Here is a 17,693-nt window from a genome sequence, read left to right as displayed (position 1 = left end):
GGTCAGGTGTACTTAAGTAAAATCCCATCTCTGGCTCTTCCTAGTTACATAGCTTGGGTGTATCCCTTAATCTCCCATGATTCTTCACTTTCTCTTCTGAAAATGGAGGTAATGATAGCACATATCTCACAGAGTTAAGCAAGATATTAAAATCAAACTGTTATCGTGGTCACTGTGTCATTATCAAAAATAGAACCCAAATTTGCTTTGCATCTCAGTAAATAAATGAATTTTGGTTTGAAAAGTGCAAATAAATCAAACCTGAGATGATCACAAGGAGCCTTTTAACACCGTTGAAACCACCGGAGGTTTATCCTGCAAAGCTATTTAGATTAAATCTGAAAAGTTCAAATCTTTACACCAAAGCTGAACCCCATATGGTTCAGGAGTCTTTGCCTGAAAATACATACGCTTGAGTAGAGTTTTCAATTTGTTTCTTTTTGAAATTTGTACATTTTCCCCTCGATTGCACCCAAATGTTTCTCCTTTCCTTCTCCAGGTTGACAAAGAATATTGATTTTGGTCATAACAGAGTTCTCTCCAGAGAGGTCAGAGAGGTTCTTGTTGATACTGTCTGATTTAAATTTCATTTAAGCTGTTTGTTTTTTTAGGTATTAAATAAAAGAAATTATCTATAGCCAGAAAGAAGGTGTGAAGGTAACACAGGTTAAGACCACCTGCCTCCTGACAGAACTGAAGTTTGAAGTGGATTTTTTCTTTGAGCAGACTTTCAATCAAGTACTGCCCAGTTTTAAAATAACTTACCCAAAATCTTTGATATTTTTCATTATGTTTTCCAAAACTGACAAAAGTTAGAGTACAAGAGTTTAGGTATAATTATTTAGAGTTAGAGCTAGGTGCAATTATTTAGAGTACAAAAGTTGAAGTACAAAAGTTAGAATACAAAAGTTTAGGTACAATTATTTCCTTTGATACTAATTCAAAACGTCTTCTTGAATAAGATACATTTTGTGAACATTTTTCTTTTCTGGCGTTTTCTTATTGTAATGCACTCATGAAAGAAAAATATTCAACCTAAACTTTCAGAGGAAAAAAAAGCTTAAACAAATATGATCAATTTTTATGTGTGTCAAGAAGCCTCTTAAAATTACCTTTAAGCCATATGAAAAAGATGAACTATACAAATACTTGTTTCTCGTTTCAAATAAACTTGTTTAACAAACTCATTTTATTGTTTATTTTCTTAATCATGATGTTTGATTGATTTAATCTGCATGTCTGTTTCATAAAGCATGAGTGTTCATACTGAAACAATGCTTACCAAGGACAAAGAGCGTTGTCTCATCATCACTGGTGAACTCCTACCAAAAAGCCAAAAATGAAGGAAACTGAGATCTGAAAATCAGGTAGCATTAAAATAATACAGTATAAGAGAGCTTCCTATGATATGTAAAAATGTAACATACTTTTTTCTTAAAATTACTTTAAAAATACTCCTAGCTAGGCACAGTGGCTCACGCCTGTAATCCCAGCATTTTGGGAGGCCGAGGCAGTGAATCATGAGGTTAGGAGCTCAAGACCAGCCTGGCCAACACGGTGAAACTCCATCTCTATTGAAAATACAAAAAACTAGCTAGCTGGGCGTAGTAGCAGGTGCCTGTAATCCCAGCTACTCAGGAGGCTGAACCAGGAGAATCACTTGAACCTGGGAGGCGGAGGTTGCAGTGAGCTATCGTGCCACTGCACTCCAGCCTGGGCAACAGAGTGAGACTCCATCTTAAAAAAAACAAAAAACAAAAAAAAACTCATATTTCAACATCAAACATGTCATGTATTAGCTTTCAGGGAAATGGTTGTGTTGAAGATGAAGGCTCAGCTTCAATGGCAGAGTTTGGTGTCTATGCAAAATGCCACATAGATTTGTCTTTTTAAACAATTTCAAAACTGTTTACGATTTGATTTGTACTACAATCTAAATCCATAGCAATTATTCCACAATCAATTATAATAATGAAAGCAAATTGTGGAATGTAGATGAACATGAACATAGCTCCAAATGCTGTAGGTAACTACAGAAACTATGTAAGTGAAGATAAAATGCTTCTGCTGTCATTTACTCATGATAAGCTATTGTAACATCCTGCTAAGTATTACCCAAATATTGCAATGGGTATTCGCCAAGTCAAGACTAAGCTATCTCTAATAGTGGCTCACATATGTTAATAAAAAGCCTAAGAGTAAAACCTACACTTGTAAACTGAAAGGGATTTATATTTTATGGCAGTGTATAGTTTATATTAATATTAATTTATGTTAATTATTATGTTAATTTAAGAAGGCAAAGAAAAGTTACCATTTACTAAGAATTGTATTAACTCTTGGTTCTCATTAAATGAGAAAAGATATCAAATAGCCATGCTGTATTACTTAAAAATAAAAGACTCATATCCCTGCCCCAGTAATGTAGTTTGTTCCATCCTAGATTTCACAGGCTAAACTGATTAGCAGCTCACCAAGAACTGTGAGAATTATTCAAAAGAACTAGAAGAGAGAAAACAGAATGTTGTGAGAAAGTCACATAAAGAACAATGAATTATAACTAGGAACTTTGCATCCTAGAGCTCATAAAATGAAAAAAACCAAATCCATTGCTTTTTCTCTCAGCTCAGTGAGAGGGATACTTTATCAAACATTTCTGAAAGTAAGACATCCTGCTGGCTTATTTTATTAAACAGGGAATAAAACACATTGCTTTATTAGAGTTGTTTCAAGAATGCATCAAAGCTGTGGGCTCTCAAGACAGAAATCAAAGACTAAAAAAAATTGCATCTGCTGTATCTTCCCCCAAAAAATATATTTTACTATAATTAATGTAGAGTTGAAAGACAACTTGTAGAAATATGAATAAATCACATGCCAAAGTGATTATGCATTTAACTTTCCTATAACCATAACATCATGATATCCTGGCCATGGAGCAGTTTATCTTCCTCATTGTATAATAATACGATAATTGTTGAGAAATAATGTCTGGAAATTTTAAGAGATCTCAATGAATCATATACTCAATCTGGGTGACTTTTCCCATTGGGATTTATCAGATTAAACCTATATCTGAATCATCATTTTATTCAGCTGGGTTACAAATGTGACTTCAAGCCAGAATCACTTCAGTCCCATTTTGTCTCTGAAGAAGTAGAGTGCTGAGCAGGCAGCAGATCACACATCGGGCTGTGTGCTGCTCTGAAGATGTGGAGAGACTGCCAGACCATGGGTCCCAGAGGCAAAATCAATTCACTCCCACAGCCATGGCTGCCCAAGTATTTCCCTGGCTTGTGGTCCTGCCTTGTCTCCTCCCAATCCCACCCTGGTGAGGCTGAAGCCATGTGTGGGGATTCTCATCTCCCATTTTGTTAGCTCATCTCTATCAGACATATTTTTCAATTCAGCATATAAAAAGATAATAAAATAAAAAGAGAAATAAGTAGCTCATACTTTTTACCTCTTTCTCTGTAACCTTAGAACAGTGATCAGGGTACGGTTATAAATACTCCATTAGTAGGCCAGGCAATGCAATGTCACAGTGAAGAATATAGGCTCTGAATTTACACAAATCTTGGAATCTTCTCTGTCATTTACCAACTATATTTGAAGCAAGTACATTAACCTCTCTGTGCTCAGTTTCTTAACTTGCAAAATGAGAATAATGAGGGTACCTAATTTAAAGTGTTGCTCGAGAGTTAAATGAGAATGTAAGTAAAATTCTAAAATGAATGTTTGCCACATACTAAATGTTCAATAAATGTTAGTCATTATTATCATTATTGTTAATTATCAATATTATGATAATGATAGTCAAAGGCTAATATACAAATATCAATATTACTAGGTAGGAAACTGAGGTTAAAAGTCTTCAAGAAAAAGTCAATGTGTCAAGGAGGTGACTGAGAAAAAGAAATACAACAATAATGGGGACAGAAACAAAGAAAAAAGAAAAACTGTAAGAAAGGTCATAGGTTACATGGCTAAAAATACTCCAATTTAAAAATTTCAGTTACAGTTCTTAGATTTCCACTCTGAAGTCAAAACATACCACCCAACTCTTGGGATAGTTGATCCACTCAGTTCTTCAGCACACAGCCACTTCGTCTTGTTTAAGGCCATCCAAAGAATGAGCTAGAGGGATTAAAATCTAAAGTACAGCACTGCCTCTTGTGAATTACATTCAGAGGAATAAGAACCATGAAAGAGTAGGCATGGGTTGACAAGACCTTCTTGCCAAATGAAAATCCTGAGTAGAAAAAAAGAGTAACAGCACAAAAATAAATAAATAAAATTTTAAAGAAATTGAAGAGAGTGAAAACAAAAACAAACAAATAAACAAACAAAGTCAGAGGGACAGGGCAAAAGATCACAGTGTCCCCCCTGGAATTCTGTTGTTTGAAGAACTGAAGACAAGCAGGTTGCATCAGAAAGGGGAGAGTATTTTTTCCCACAAAGTATAATAAATGCCGCAAACTTCTGGGCTCACATGATTCATTTGCCTCAGCCTTGCAAGTAGCTGTCATTCTGAGGGGCTTCAAAAAAGAGTGTGACCTATCTACTCAACACTACCAACTCTTCCTTAGTCTCAGACTCCAACAATCAAAAAGTAGGCTGATACAACTTCTGCTAACTTTGTCTGCTCCTACTGCTGCCACGATAATGTCTTCTATGTTATACTTTCTTTAATTTTCGCCTCGGATTCATTGTCTTTATTCATAAACTTACTGTCATGCACGTCCGTGTGAAGAGACCGCCAAACAGGCTTTGTGTAAGCAATGAAGCTTTTTAATCACCTGGGTGCAGGCGGGCTGAGTCGGAAAAGAGAGTCAGCCAAGGGAGATAAGGGTGGGGCTGTTTTACAGGATTTGGGTAGGTAAAGGAAAATTACAGTCAAAGGGGGGTTGTTCTCTGGCGGGCAGGAGTGGGGGTCACAAGGTGCTCAGTGGGGGAGCTTTTTGAGCCAGGATGAGCCAGGCACAAAATGATATCATCGCTTAAGGCAAGGACCGGCCATTTTCACTTCTTTTGTGGTGGAATGTCATCAGTTAAGGCGGGGCAGGGCATTTTCACTTCTTTTGTGATTCTTCAGTGACTTCAGGCCATCTGGGCTTATACCTGCAAGTCACAGGGGATACGATGGCTTGGCTTGGACTCAGAGGCCTGACACTCACTACTACCCGATTTTAAAAATGAATATACGTGTGCATGTGTCTTTATAGCAGCATGATTCACAATAGCAAAGACTTGGAATCAACCCAAATATCCATCAGTGACAGACTGGATTAAGAAAATGTGGCACATATACACCATGGAATGCTACACAGTCATAAAAAAGGATGAGTTTGTGTCCTTTGTAAGGACACGGATGCAGCTGTAAACCATCATTCTCAGCAAACTATTGCAAGAACAGAAAACCAAACACCACATGTTCTCACTCATAGGTGGGAACTGAACAATGAGATCACTTGGACTTGAGAAGGGGAACATCACACACCGGGGCCTATTATGGGGGGTGGGGAGGGAGGAGGGATTGCATTGGGAGTTATACCTGATGTAAATGATGAGTTGATGGGTGCTGACAAGTTGATGGGTGCAGCACACCAACATGGTACAAGTATACATATGTAAGAAACCTGCACGTTGTGCACATGTACCCTAGAACTTAAAGTATAATAATAATAAAAAAGTGAATATGTATTCACAAATCAAATAAGTTCAATTAAGACAATATTGACTACATGTCATATGCCAGTGCTGAACTACGGACATTTCAACACTTCAAATGGGCCAGCAGCCCCTACATACCCTCAAACACCTTTAGCAGACGAACTTTAAAACCCACTAGGAAGTAGAGATGATTCTTGATTTGAACTGTGTACTTTCACTTTTGAGAACAGCACTCAATTCAGGCTTGCGAACAATACCTGCCAGGAAAGTCATGAGCTAGTAGCCAACTGAAGTTCCATCTTTGGGCCGCACTGAATCATGAGGGAGGCACAGAATGTTCTATCCTATTAACCACATGGACTATTTCAAGTGCAGAAGAAACAAAGGGTATGTGGCAAACATAACCTCAAAAATGCATCCAACCAGTTACGCCAATAACAAACTGTCACAAATCTCAATTGCTATCGCTGCAAACTCAATAGACTGACTCTAGTCACACAATCCAGCAGTGAATGACCCTGTCAGCATGGCAACAACAATGCCTTAAATTTGTAAAGCTCTTCATGGTAACTCATTTTCCCACATCTCCTTTGATTCTCACTTCTTGAGACGACATATAAGCAGTGCAGATTTTCTTCAACTTCTAAATTCATTATTTCCTTATTTAATTTTCATTCCAACTTGGAGTTTTACAAAAACATATGGTCATCTCAATCTAAGGTAGCTAGCATTAGCCTATGCCTCAAGTCACGATTGACAATAATTTGCTTCATGTCAGATTTCACTTCACTAAAACAGGACTACAAAGAGCTATATTTACTATAGGACTAGAAAAATCTAAAGTCATTGCAACCTTTAAAAAATTATGGTTATGATGGCCGGGCGCGGTGGCTCACGCCTGTAATCCCAGCACTTTGGGAGGCTGAGGCAGGCAGATCACAAGGTCAGGAGATTGAGACCATCCTGGCTAACATGGTGAAACCCCGTCTCTACTAAAAATACAAAAACAAAAAATTAGCCAAGCATGGTGGTGGGTGCCTGTAGTACCAGCTACTCGGGAGGCTGATGTAGGAGAATGGCGTGAACCCGGGAGACGGAGCTTGCAGTGAGCTCAGATGTCGCCACTGCACTCTAGCCTGGGCAACAGAGTGAGACACTGTCTCAAAAAAAAAAAAAAAAAAAAAATATATATATATATACACACACACACACACACACATATATAGTTATGATAATAAGTGATGCTTCAGTGGCATAAAAAGGATCTTCTCTGCATATTCCTCTCAGAGATGAAGTTTTATTTATTTGCATCTGAAAACTTAACAGGTTTATTTCAAGCTGTCCCATATTTTGGCCAAATATTATTTTCTACATCACTGTGACGTTTGAAAACAATAAGTATATTATCTCAACTATTCAACATTTAATGACACTAAGAAATAAGTAAAGAAATGCTGAAATCTTGAACTAGGATCATGTTCCTTATAGAAATCGTCAATCACTGGGTGAAAAGTATGGTTCTCCAGGCAGATGTTTAGAACCCTCAACAGAATAAACTTTTAGGACAGGATTTTGGACAACTTTGTGTCTTTACATCAACCATTGAGTACGAAAACATATATTGACCTGTAGCCTAACTTGGAAATATAAGAGTTCACACAAAAATACAACCCCGGTAAGTAGGATAGGCTTGAAAGTTTAGGAGGTAAAAATAAATAAAATGGAATAATTATAGGGACAAATGCTTTATCTCCCACTGCCAACCAAAAACAAATTTATAAATTGTAGGAGGAAATGTCAAGATGAGAAATTCCAATAATTAAGGTAGTGTCTATCTCCCACTCTGCATATAGTTTTTTTATACAACAAGGAGCAGCGGATGTGAATGGAAAATGCATGCTGCATAGAAAGAAAGGGCATCCAGCAGAAGGGCTGCTCCCAAAAGAAAAAGAAATTGTGGAAACAATACCATGGTAAATGCTTAAAACATATTTTGCTTTCAGCCTCTTCTTTTCCCATTCCTGCTACCTCCCACTTCCACCTCTCATGCCAACATCTTCATCAGCTTTTGTTTTCATTTTGTGTAACAAAAGCCAGGGAAGAATAGTGGAAATTGTTATGTAAATACAAAAAAATGTTCATTTTCAATTAGAGGTGACATTACCCTCCAAATTCCAACTGGATCTGATTCAAAAAGCAAGAGAAGAAGGAGAGAAAGGAGCTTAATTGAAATATAAAATTGAGAGAGGATATAAATTGTACTTTTTCTTTTCAACAAGGGCTGAATTTACATTTTTTAAAAGTCAAAACAGCTAACATTTTGGCAAACAAGCTGTTTCTGTTTTTGCCTAACTATCATGAAAAGCAATGCAGAGCAGAAGTTGCTTTCTATATAAAATATGGCAGACTGGAAAATGTTTACAATCCAAAGGCGTATTCTGAAACTACCATGACATAGAGTTACATAACCTGGAGTTAAGGATCCTACATTCTCCTCCCTACTCTGCTGCTATCATTGACTTGGATTCTTCTATATTGCTAAACTAGTCTCCCAGTTTACAAATTTGTCGTCCTTTAAAGCTTCGTTGATTCTGACAGGCCATGAACAAAGACAATGTCTTTGCTGCTTCCTTTTTAAGAGGCACTATAACTTCGTGGTTCGGGTCTCTTACCTTACAGTTCAGGATGTTTATGCTTGTATTTTAGTCCAATCACTCCTTAGCTGTATAGTCTTAGACACATCTGTCCCTCAGGTGTTCATCTGTAGAATCAGAAACATTATTACATGATGTTACGTGTAAGGGTCATATAAGCAAAGTGACCCCCAGATTCATAAGGAGCTGAGAAACCAAAGAACAAAGCAAACGAATCTAGTTTGTTAGTAAATGCTGATTTATTAGAGGAACTTAGAGACAGAAGTGGTCTTGGGTGGCCGCAAGACAGGTAGATCTCTGTACTGAAAGATCCCACACCCAGGGCTTATATCTCAAGAAAGGAGTATATGTTCTCTGGAAGGAATGTGTAAGTAACTGCTATGGGCATCACAGCCTACGATGTATGCAACATCAAAGGTTGTTTTGGAGAAAAGCCAAAACTTGCAGTGAATAGGTATTTCTACACAAAGAGTAATATATTAACTAGACATTTCGGAGGGATTCCTGAACTTTGGGTGAGTTAGGAGTCACATGGTGGATTCTCATCTTAAACTGAATCACTCTTGTCCCCACATATAGACTTAATTATCCATAGATAATTTAAAAATTAGTGAATAGCTTCAATATGCCAAAAGCTGTTCTAAGCACTGGAAATTCTGTGATCAAAAAGAACACAAATCCTTGACCTGTAAACTTAGATTCTAATTAACAAAGATGGAAACAAGGTAATTTTCATGATAAGAGATGTGCTATGAGTAAAATAAAAGGAATGATGTGTGGAAAAAGTGACTGAGTGAGGAAGGCATTGTAGATGGCATGGTCAGAGATGACTTCTAAAAGGAAGTGACACTTGATACCTGACAAATGGTTTGTGGAAGCCAGCCAAGCCTAGACCCTAGAAGACAGCATTTTAGGCAGGTGGATCATAAGGTACAAAGGTCCCAGGGGTTGTAGGAACTTGACTTTTAGAAAAATACAAAAGGCCAGAACAAAATAAGTGATGGAACAAATAGTGGGTGAGATGGCCCAAGCCCCCAGCCTGGGCAGTGGAGACTGGGCTGGAGGCAGATTGTGCTTGAAAAGCTTAGGGACTATGTGGATGTCCTCTATTTCCTTCTCTCCATGCTTCTCCTTCCTACTTTGTGACCAGGAGGTTGACTTCCACTCCAATGAAAGGATCTTTTCACTTGGGTTCAGCCAGTATAGGCATACTAAGCTATTCTTGCATTGCTATAAAGAAATACCTGAGACTGGGTAATTTATAAAGAAAAGAGGTTTAATTGGCTCACAGTTCTTCAGGCTATACAGTAAGTATAGCAGCCTGCTTCTGAGGAGGCTTCAGGAAGCTTCCAGTCATGGCAGAAGGCAAACAGGGAGAGCAGACACATCACATGGTGAAAGCAGGAACGAGCAAGGAGAGGCACCACACAGTTTTTTGTTTTTTGTTTTTTAATTGAGATGGAGTCTCTCTGTGTCACCCAGGCTGGAGTATAGTGGTAGGGTCTTGGCTTACTGCAACCTCTGACTCCTGAGTTCAAGTGATTCTCCTGCCTCAGCCTCCTGAGTAGCTGGGATTATAGGTGCCCGCCACCACTCCCAACTAATTTTTGTATTTTTAGTAGAGACAAGTATTCACTATGTTGGCCAGTCTGATCTTGAACTCCTGGCCTCAAGTGATCTGCCTGCTGTGGCCTCCCAAAGTGCTAGGATAACAGGCATAAGCCACTGCGCCCAGCCAGAGCAACACACTTATAAACAGTTAGTTCTTGTGAGAACTCAATCACTATCACGAGGAAAGCATCAAGGGGATGGTGCTAAACCATTAAGGAGAAATCCTCCCCCGTGATCCAACCAAGTCCCACCTCCAATACTGGGAATTACAATTTGACATGAGATTTGGGTGGGGACACATGTCCAAACTATAACAATAGGTTACAAGCAGGAGCTCAGAAGCCTAAAAGAAAGTGAAGATGTCTACTCTAATGTTTAGTTTAAGTCACTAATGTTTAGCTCTACTCTTCTACGAAAGCCACAGCCTTAGGGTGGAAATGGCCTACCACCTTTGCTAGCTGCAGGATTTTGTACCCACCAATTGTTTTTCCTAACTTCTGCCTACTTTAGTCCCTGTACTAAAGTTTCCTCAACTGATCCAGAATGAATGTGCCATCTCTTTCTTACTAGTAACCTGATTGATGTGTAGAATGGGGTAAGATTTTGGAGTTTAATTCCAAAGGACACAATATATGTAAAATGACTCACAATGTACACAGTAAATACTTTGTATATGCTCATACTCCTTATGATTTTCCCATCTAGAAAAATTCCCATCATCAATGCATCTGAATATTGCATTGTGGTATCAGAACCCTCTCTTTTGCTCCCCTAGGCAGTGGTCAACATGTGGATTTACAGCTTTCAGCAAAAAGTGAATATGGATCAAATGGAATGCTTGGCACTGCCTCATCCTTTCCCCATGAAAATGCAGAATGGCATTGTTTGGGTGAGGGAGAAGGGACAAGATGGAGGAAGGTAAACAAGAAGGCACCACCCCTGTTGCTTCCGGGTTCTTCATCACCAACTTACCCGCACGTGGGAAAATGCAGCCCGCGCGCGGGAAAATGCAGATCAACTGAGCAGGCGCCACGGGACATCAATCCGAAGAGATCCAAACTTACCCAGCCATGCCTATGGAGATGCCCCTATCACGCCCTTACCCCGCCCACTGCCCTCCCCCTTCCAGTACCAATGCATAAAAGTCCGCTGCCGGCAGGAGCCAGCGTGACTTCCTCGGCCCCTGCATTCGTGGACCGGAGAACATCACCCGAGAGCGCCTGCGTGACTTTCCTGGCCCCCCACACCCGAGGACCAGAGAACCTCACCCGAGAGTGTGTGCATATTTGCAATAAAAGACTGCCACTTTCTTATGTACTTTGGCCTCATGTTTAATTACTTAGCTCTCCTAAATTAAGTTACATTAAATTAAATTAAGACAATTATTAAATTAAATTAAATTAAGACAGTTGGTTAAGACAGGTGGTGCCGAACCCGGGAGGAGACCCCTCCTCAGGGCCCCCCCGAGGTCCGAGGAGCCTCCTCCTTCCACGCCACGGATGGACCAGGACTTAGACATCGCTTTCCACACCTCCATGTCTCCTAGGGGTGAGTACCTCTTGCCTCCCTCTCATACTCCTTGGCCAGAAGTCCTGCACAGGCCCAAGGTTTTTTGGTCACCAGGTGACCCACAGGAGAGTTCCCAAAGGTAGAGACGTCTGCCCAAAGGAACTCCATTCCAGTCCATGTGAGACCCGTCCAGGACGGAGACGTCCGCCTGGAGGTAATCTCCCTTCCGGCTCCAGGAGCCTCCCGTTCTCTAGTGGCTCCAAAGGACGCTTTGTAGCCAGGTAGAGTTCGGTTTCCACCTATAGGCGAGAGAAAGGCAATGGGAAATCCCCAATCCAAAATACCCAGAGACACCCCTTTAGGGTGTCTTCTAACTAATCTCAAAACTTTACAATTAGAGCAAGATCTTAAATGAAAGCGACTGATTTTACTCTCCACTGTGGCATGGCCCCAATATAAATTAAACAATCAATCTCAGTGGCCACCTGAAGGCACTTTAGACCGCAATATTCTACTCGATCTTGGCAGTTTCTGCCGGCACCTAGGCAAGTAGTCCAAAATTAACTATATACAAAAGAAGATTTTTTTTTCCTTTTAAGACTTGCGTTCTCACCCAGACCTGTGTGCCCAGTGTTCGATGGCCCAGGTCTTGTCAGCCAAAACCCGGCCCTCGGCCTCCACCTCAACATCAGAGGAGGACTCCACCTCCATTTTAGATGGGGCTGACGGCGGGGCACCTCCCTTCTGACCTTCCAACCCCCCTCCCTATGGACCTCCCACCGCCCCGCTGGACACTCCTCCCTCAGCCACTTCTCTTACCTCTCCCATTTCCGTCCACACTCGCTCCAAGACCGCGGTAGTGGCCCCCATTAGTCAGCCCTCTACCAGTCAGCCTGCCCCAACCCCCTCTACCAGTCAGCCTGTCTTAACCTACCCTACTGGCCAGTCTGTTCCAACCTCCTCTGCTAGTTTGTTGGCCACCCCCCGTCCGAGAAGTTGCCGGAGCCGAAGGAGTGGTTAGAGTCCACGTCCCCTTTTCCCTGGCTGACCTTTCCAAAATTGAAGAACGACTCGGCGACTTCTCAGCCAACCCCACCTAATATTCCAAAGAGTTTCGATACCGAGGCCAGGCATATAACCTTACCTGGCATGACTTACATGTCATTCTTACTTCCACTCTTAACCCAGAGGAAAGAGGGTGCATTCTCGCAGCCGCCAGGCAACATGCAGATCAATGGCATTTAACCAATGCCACCGTCCCATTAGGAGAGATGGCTGTCCCATCCATAGAACCAGATTGAGATTACCAACCGCAGCAGCCTGGCCGCCGTAGGAAGGACATTATGATTCAATGTCTCTTAGCCGGTATGCAGGCAGCCTCTAACAAAGTGGTCAATTTTGATAAATTAAAGGAAATTATCCAACACCCAGATGAGAACCCGGCTTCCTTCCTAAATCGCCTTACAGAGGCACTGGCCCAATTTACCCGGCTAGACCCCACTTCCCCAGCCGGGGCAGCTGTCCTAGCCTCCTATTTTATTTCCCAGTCAGCCTCAGATATTCAAAAAAAAGCTAAAAAAGGTTGAAGATGGGCCTCAGACTCCCATACAGGACTTAGTAAAATTGGCCTTCAAAGTTTTAACTCCAGAGAGGAAGCACCTGAGGCCGCAGAGCTAGATAAGGAGAAAAGAAAGGCTGCGCTTCAGGCGCAAGCTTTAGTGGCTGCCCTCCAACCCGTGTTGCCCCCTTTGCCGGCAGGGAAAACCAAAGATAAGTCTTTTAAGGGCTCCTGCTATAAATGCGGAGACCCAGGACACCGGGCAAACCAGTATCCCCAGGCCAAGCCGGCCACTCCGTCTGGTCCATGCTTTAAGTGTGGCACAACTGGGCATTGGGCAAAAAGGTGTCCAAATCCTCGCCCGCCTACCACGCCGTGCCCAACCTGCCAACAGGAAGGACATTGGAAGTCTGATTGCCCCGCCAGCAGGGCAGGCATTGCGCCTCAACGTGGTGCCTCTCCTCAAAGGCTGGAAGGCTCCTTCCAGCTCCTACACCTGGACGACGACTGACGGTGCCCACACTCGGAGACCCCGGTCACCCTCGCCGAGCCTAGGGTAACTCTACAGATAGTGGGTAAGCCAATTTCTTTTCTCATCAATACGGAGGCTACCTATTCTGTTTTGTCAACCTATGGAGGTCCTAGTCAGCCATCCACTATCTCAGTAGTTGGGGTAGATGGTAAACCGTCTAACCCTCGCCAGACCCCAGTGTTAAATTACTGCCTGGACTATGCATGCTTTGCCCACTCTTTCCTCATCATGCCCTCTTGTCCCACCCCCCTCTTGGGATGAGACATCTTAACCTAACTCAAAACATCTATTCCCCTTCCCTTTCTCCAGGTGACCAGGTTCTACTCAAGGATCAACACCCTCCTCAAATTCTCCCGCTTTCTCACTATTCTCCATCTCAACTTAACTGAATTTCCCCTCATAGACCCTCTAGACACCCTCCTTCCCGACCTATCCCCCAACCAGTAGGTTTCCCGACTTTTTACTCTCATAGAAGACCTAGCTTGGCAAAGTGCCCTTTGTGATTTCAGCAATGTTGAACTTACCCTCTACACCTTTGTTATCATTCTTATGGTTCACTCTAATTCCCCTAGTTACTCCTACTAATCCTAACTTTGTATGGAGATTCTCTATAACTGAAACCTGGTCTACAGACAACCAGATACACTCAGTCATGCAAGGCACTGCAGATTGTGCCCCCCCGCCAGGGTTGTCACTCTGCCCTCTCCCTAAATAAAATGTGGACTCATTAGGCCAGGACGAAGGACAGATATGGGGAAGGAGAAGCTGTTGGAAGTTCTGATGAATCTGCAGTCAGCGTGTCCCCGAGAAAGTGTCGGAGCCTTTACCTCGACCTTCCCGTGAAAAAGGAAACAGAATAGTCAATGGAAAAGGAGAGGCTGTAACCAGAAGGCAGTAGAAAGCCCACACCTCCCCAAGGGCCCCTGCTGCACTCAGTCCCTGTTGAGTCAGAGATAGGGAGAAGCCAGGAGGTAAGGGAGTTGGTGAGAGGAGCAGCCTTAGTGAGCAGGAGGTAAGGAGACGGAGACGGAGACGGAGATGGAGATGGAGATGGAGACAGAGAGATACAGACAGAGACAGAGATGAAGAGACAGAGATGGAGAAAGATAGAGATGGAGACAGACAGAGGTGGAGAGAGACAGAGATAGGGAGAGACAGATGAAGTGAGACAGAGTGAGACAGAGATTCCTTTTTGCTACTCTACTCCAAACTCTTCATGGTGTAATTGCACTCAAGTTCCCAGCAAGACCCAGATGGCCCCGTTGGAGGCTACTTTTAGCGTAACCAAACTCTATTTAAAACTCTTAACCATACCCCCATCACCCAATCCCTTTGCATTCCAGTATCTTTAGTGATACCGGAATGAAAGGTATCACTATATAGCAAAGAAAAATGGTCCGAACTAGCTTTCCAGCTCAGCCCCAGCAATAACACCCAAAAGTGGGCCGTTTTTCTTCCCTTAGTTATCGGGGTTTTCCTAGCATCGTCCCTAGTAGCCTCAGGACTTGGAACAGGGGCCCTCACCCCCTCGATTCAATCCACACAGATCCTCTCCACTCAGGTCCAGGCAGCCATAGAGGCTTCAGCTGAAAGCCTAGCCTCTTTACAACGTCAAATCACCTCAGTAGCCCAGGTAGCAGCACAAAATAGGTGGGCATTAGATCCCCTTTAAACCCCCGGACCACCGGTATGGCTGCTGCCTGTAGTACAGCAGATGCTTCCATTCCTAATTCCCATACTAATCCTCTGCATCGCCTTATGTTTTGCTCCCATTTTTATAAAATTTCTGTGAGCCAAGGTCCAAGAAATCACCCGCGTCGCCTTCAACCAGATGCTCCTACACCCCTACGTCCAGATACCAACCACAGACCCTAACTATGCCCCTTAACAGCAGGAAGCAGCCAGACAGACAACGACGCCCCCAATCACTATAATCAATAAAAGGTTGGACTCTCTGGACCGGGGGAGAGGACAAAGACGACTAAGATGGCACATTTCCGGGTTCTTCATCACCAACTTACCCGCGCGCGAGAAAATGCAGCCCACGCCTGAGAAAAATACAGACCATCTGTGCAAGCGCAACATGGCGTCGGATGGAGGAAACCGAAACTTACCTGGCCACACCTACGGAACACCCCCAACACGCCCGTGTCCCGCCTATTGCCCTCCCACTCCCAAGCCTCAGACAGAAAAGCCGCTCCAGGCAGGCGCATCGCAAACTTCCTCGGCCCCTCCTCATATCCGGACCTAGGAACCTCGTTAGTCCTCTTTGTCCTCTCTCCCCGTCCAGACAGGCATATCATGAATATATGAGTGAGATTAACTAACACTCTGGTTAAGTAAGAAAATGTGTAATTCCATATTTAAAAAATGTGAAATGGTAAAGGAAATGCAAAGACATAAAATTAGTTTTGCTCTCGTAAATATCCCTTGATAAACTATAAACACAAAAAAAAGGTATCAATTAAGTGAAAAACTATAAGGTATTCACAAACGGAAAAACTAGAATGCTTGAATCTACTCCACCCAAAGTGTTGCTTGCAATAAAGCATTAAGTTATTATTTTTTCTCCTAAAATAAAGATATATTAAAGTGTGTAAGACAGAACATCACACTTGAGTATATGCTATTCATCTGATAAATATATCATATTTCTCCCAAGACTGCTTAGATGTAATTCCTGGTTTCTTCATTGTAAGATATAAATAGGAAGATATTTAATCAAAGTTTACGTTTTGTATAAACCTAGATTATATGCATATATTTTTCTCCAAGCTTCTAGCAATTTCTGCCTCCAAGATTATAAATTATATGTTAACCTGGGTGAACTGCTATAGAGGTTTAAGCAGGAATTTGTTGATTTTGCTCAGTAGAAACAATCAATATCAAGAGACTTACCTCAACTCTCACTTTTCACTCCACATGAGTTTTGGTCATTAAATTTCAATTATTTTCCTGGCCATTATAGCAAAATCATCAACCAAATACAATGGAAATGTAACAGTGTTTCTCTGAACTTACTCTACGTAGGAAAACTTCAATTAAGCTCACCAAATTAGATTACTTATTTCTGAAATTCATAGAGTGCAAACTATAAAGTTGAAAATTACATAGTAAAATGGAACTACATAAAAATTTTTTTACAAATTGAAGCGTTGTCATTCTTCCCACTTACCTTAAAGGAAGAATATTTCTATTTGCAAACTAAAAATAGAAATTTTTATTTGACAGTGAATTCAGTGAAGCCAGTGAGCAAGGCCATTGGAAGCATATGTGCAATGTCAACCATCAGAAGAGATCTTCCAAGGGAAAGGGTGCAGCTGGTTTTAAAGTGTTGGGGGAAGAGAAAAGATTTAACTTACATTATCCACCCCAAGTCTCAAGAATTGTTAAGCACAAACCTACCAATAAATCATATTGTTTTCATTCTACTGTAATGTATGTGGTTTAAAGTTATGAGAATAAAAAATACATTCTTCCCATTTTTATCAGAATCTGTTTGAATATACCCTGAATTTCCCTATTTATAAAAATTTCCTCTTTAGGCTAGTAACTGGCTAACTTCCATGCTCAGTCTTACAATTTGCTCATTTTTTATGCATTGATTTCTTCAACAGATACTTATGGAATGTCTATCTAGTAAGTGCTAGAAGTAATTCTAAACAAAAGAATATGACAATTTATTACAAATATATGATTGTTTCACAGAAGAGCATTAATAACCTCTAACTATCAGGTACTAAGTTAATATTCTCAAGCTAAACAAAACAACAACCTTTTTACAGTTATATTGGGATTCTGTAAAAAAGATTTTTTTTAATGAGGCATCACACTTGCCACAGTTTTATTTAACCTGGTATTTATATCAAGTATAAAGAAGACTCTTATAGACAAGAAGAATAGAGAAGGCTGTAATATTAATATCAGATTTGACCTGTTGTAAAATTCATCTTACCTGGAAGGTTAAATCAATTCCAGTGCTGCAGGGACAGTCTTCATTTACACAAAGGAAATTTGACAAGGGTGTTTTTCTGAGCAAAAGCAGTAGCATACTGCATTGTTTGCAACAGGTAAACTTATATCATCTCTTCTAGAATGCACCAAATGTAAATCCTTTTCATTCTTCTATAAATACTTCCTAAAGTACTCCCATTCT

The sequence above is a fragment of the Theropithecus gelada genome, chromosome 3, assembly GCF_003255815.1.
Source record: "Theropithecus gelada isolate Dixy chromosome 3, Tgel_1.0, whole genome shotgun sequence".
NCBI classification, from domain to species: Eukaryota; Metazoa; Chordata; class Mammalia; order Primates; family Cercopithecidae; genus Theropithecus; species Theropithecus gelada.
This window is presented reverse-complemented; position numbering follows the sequence as displayed.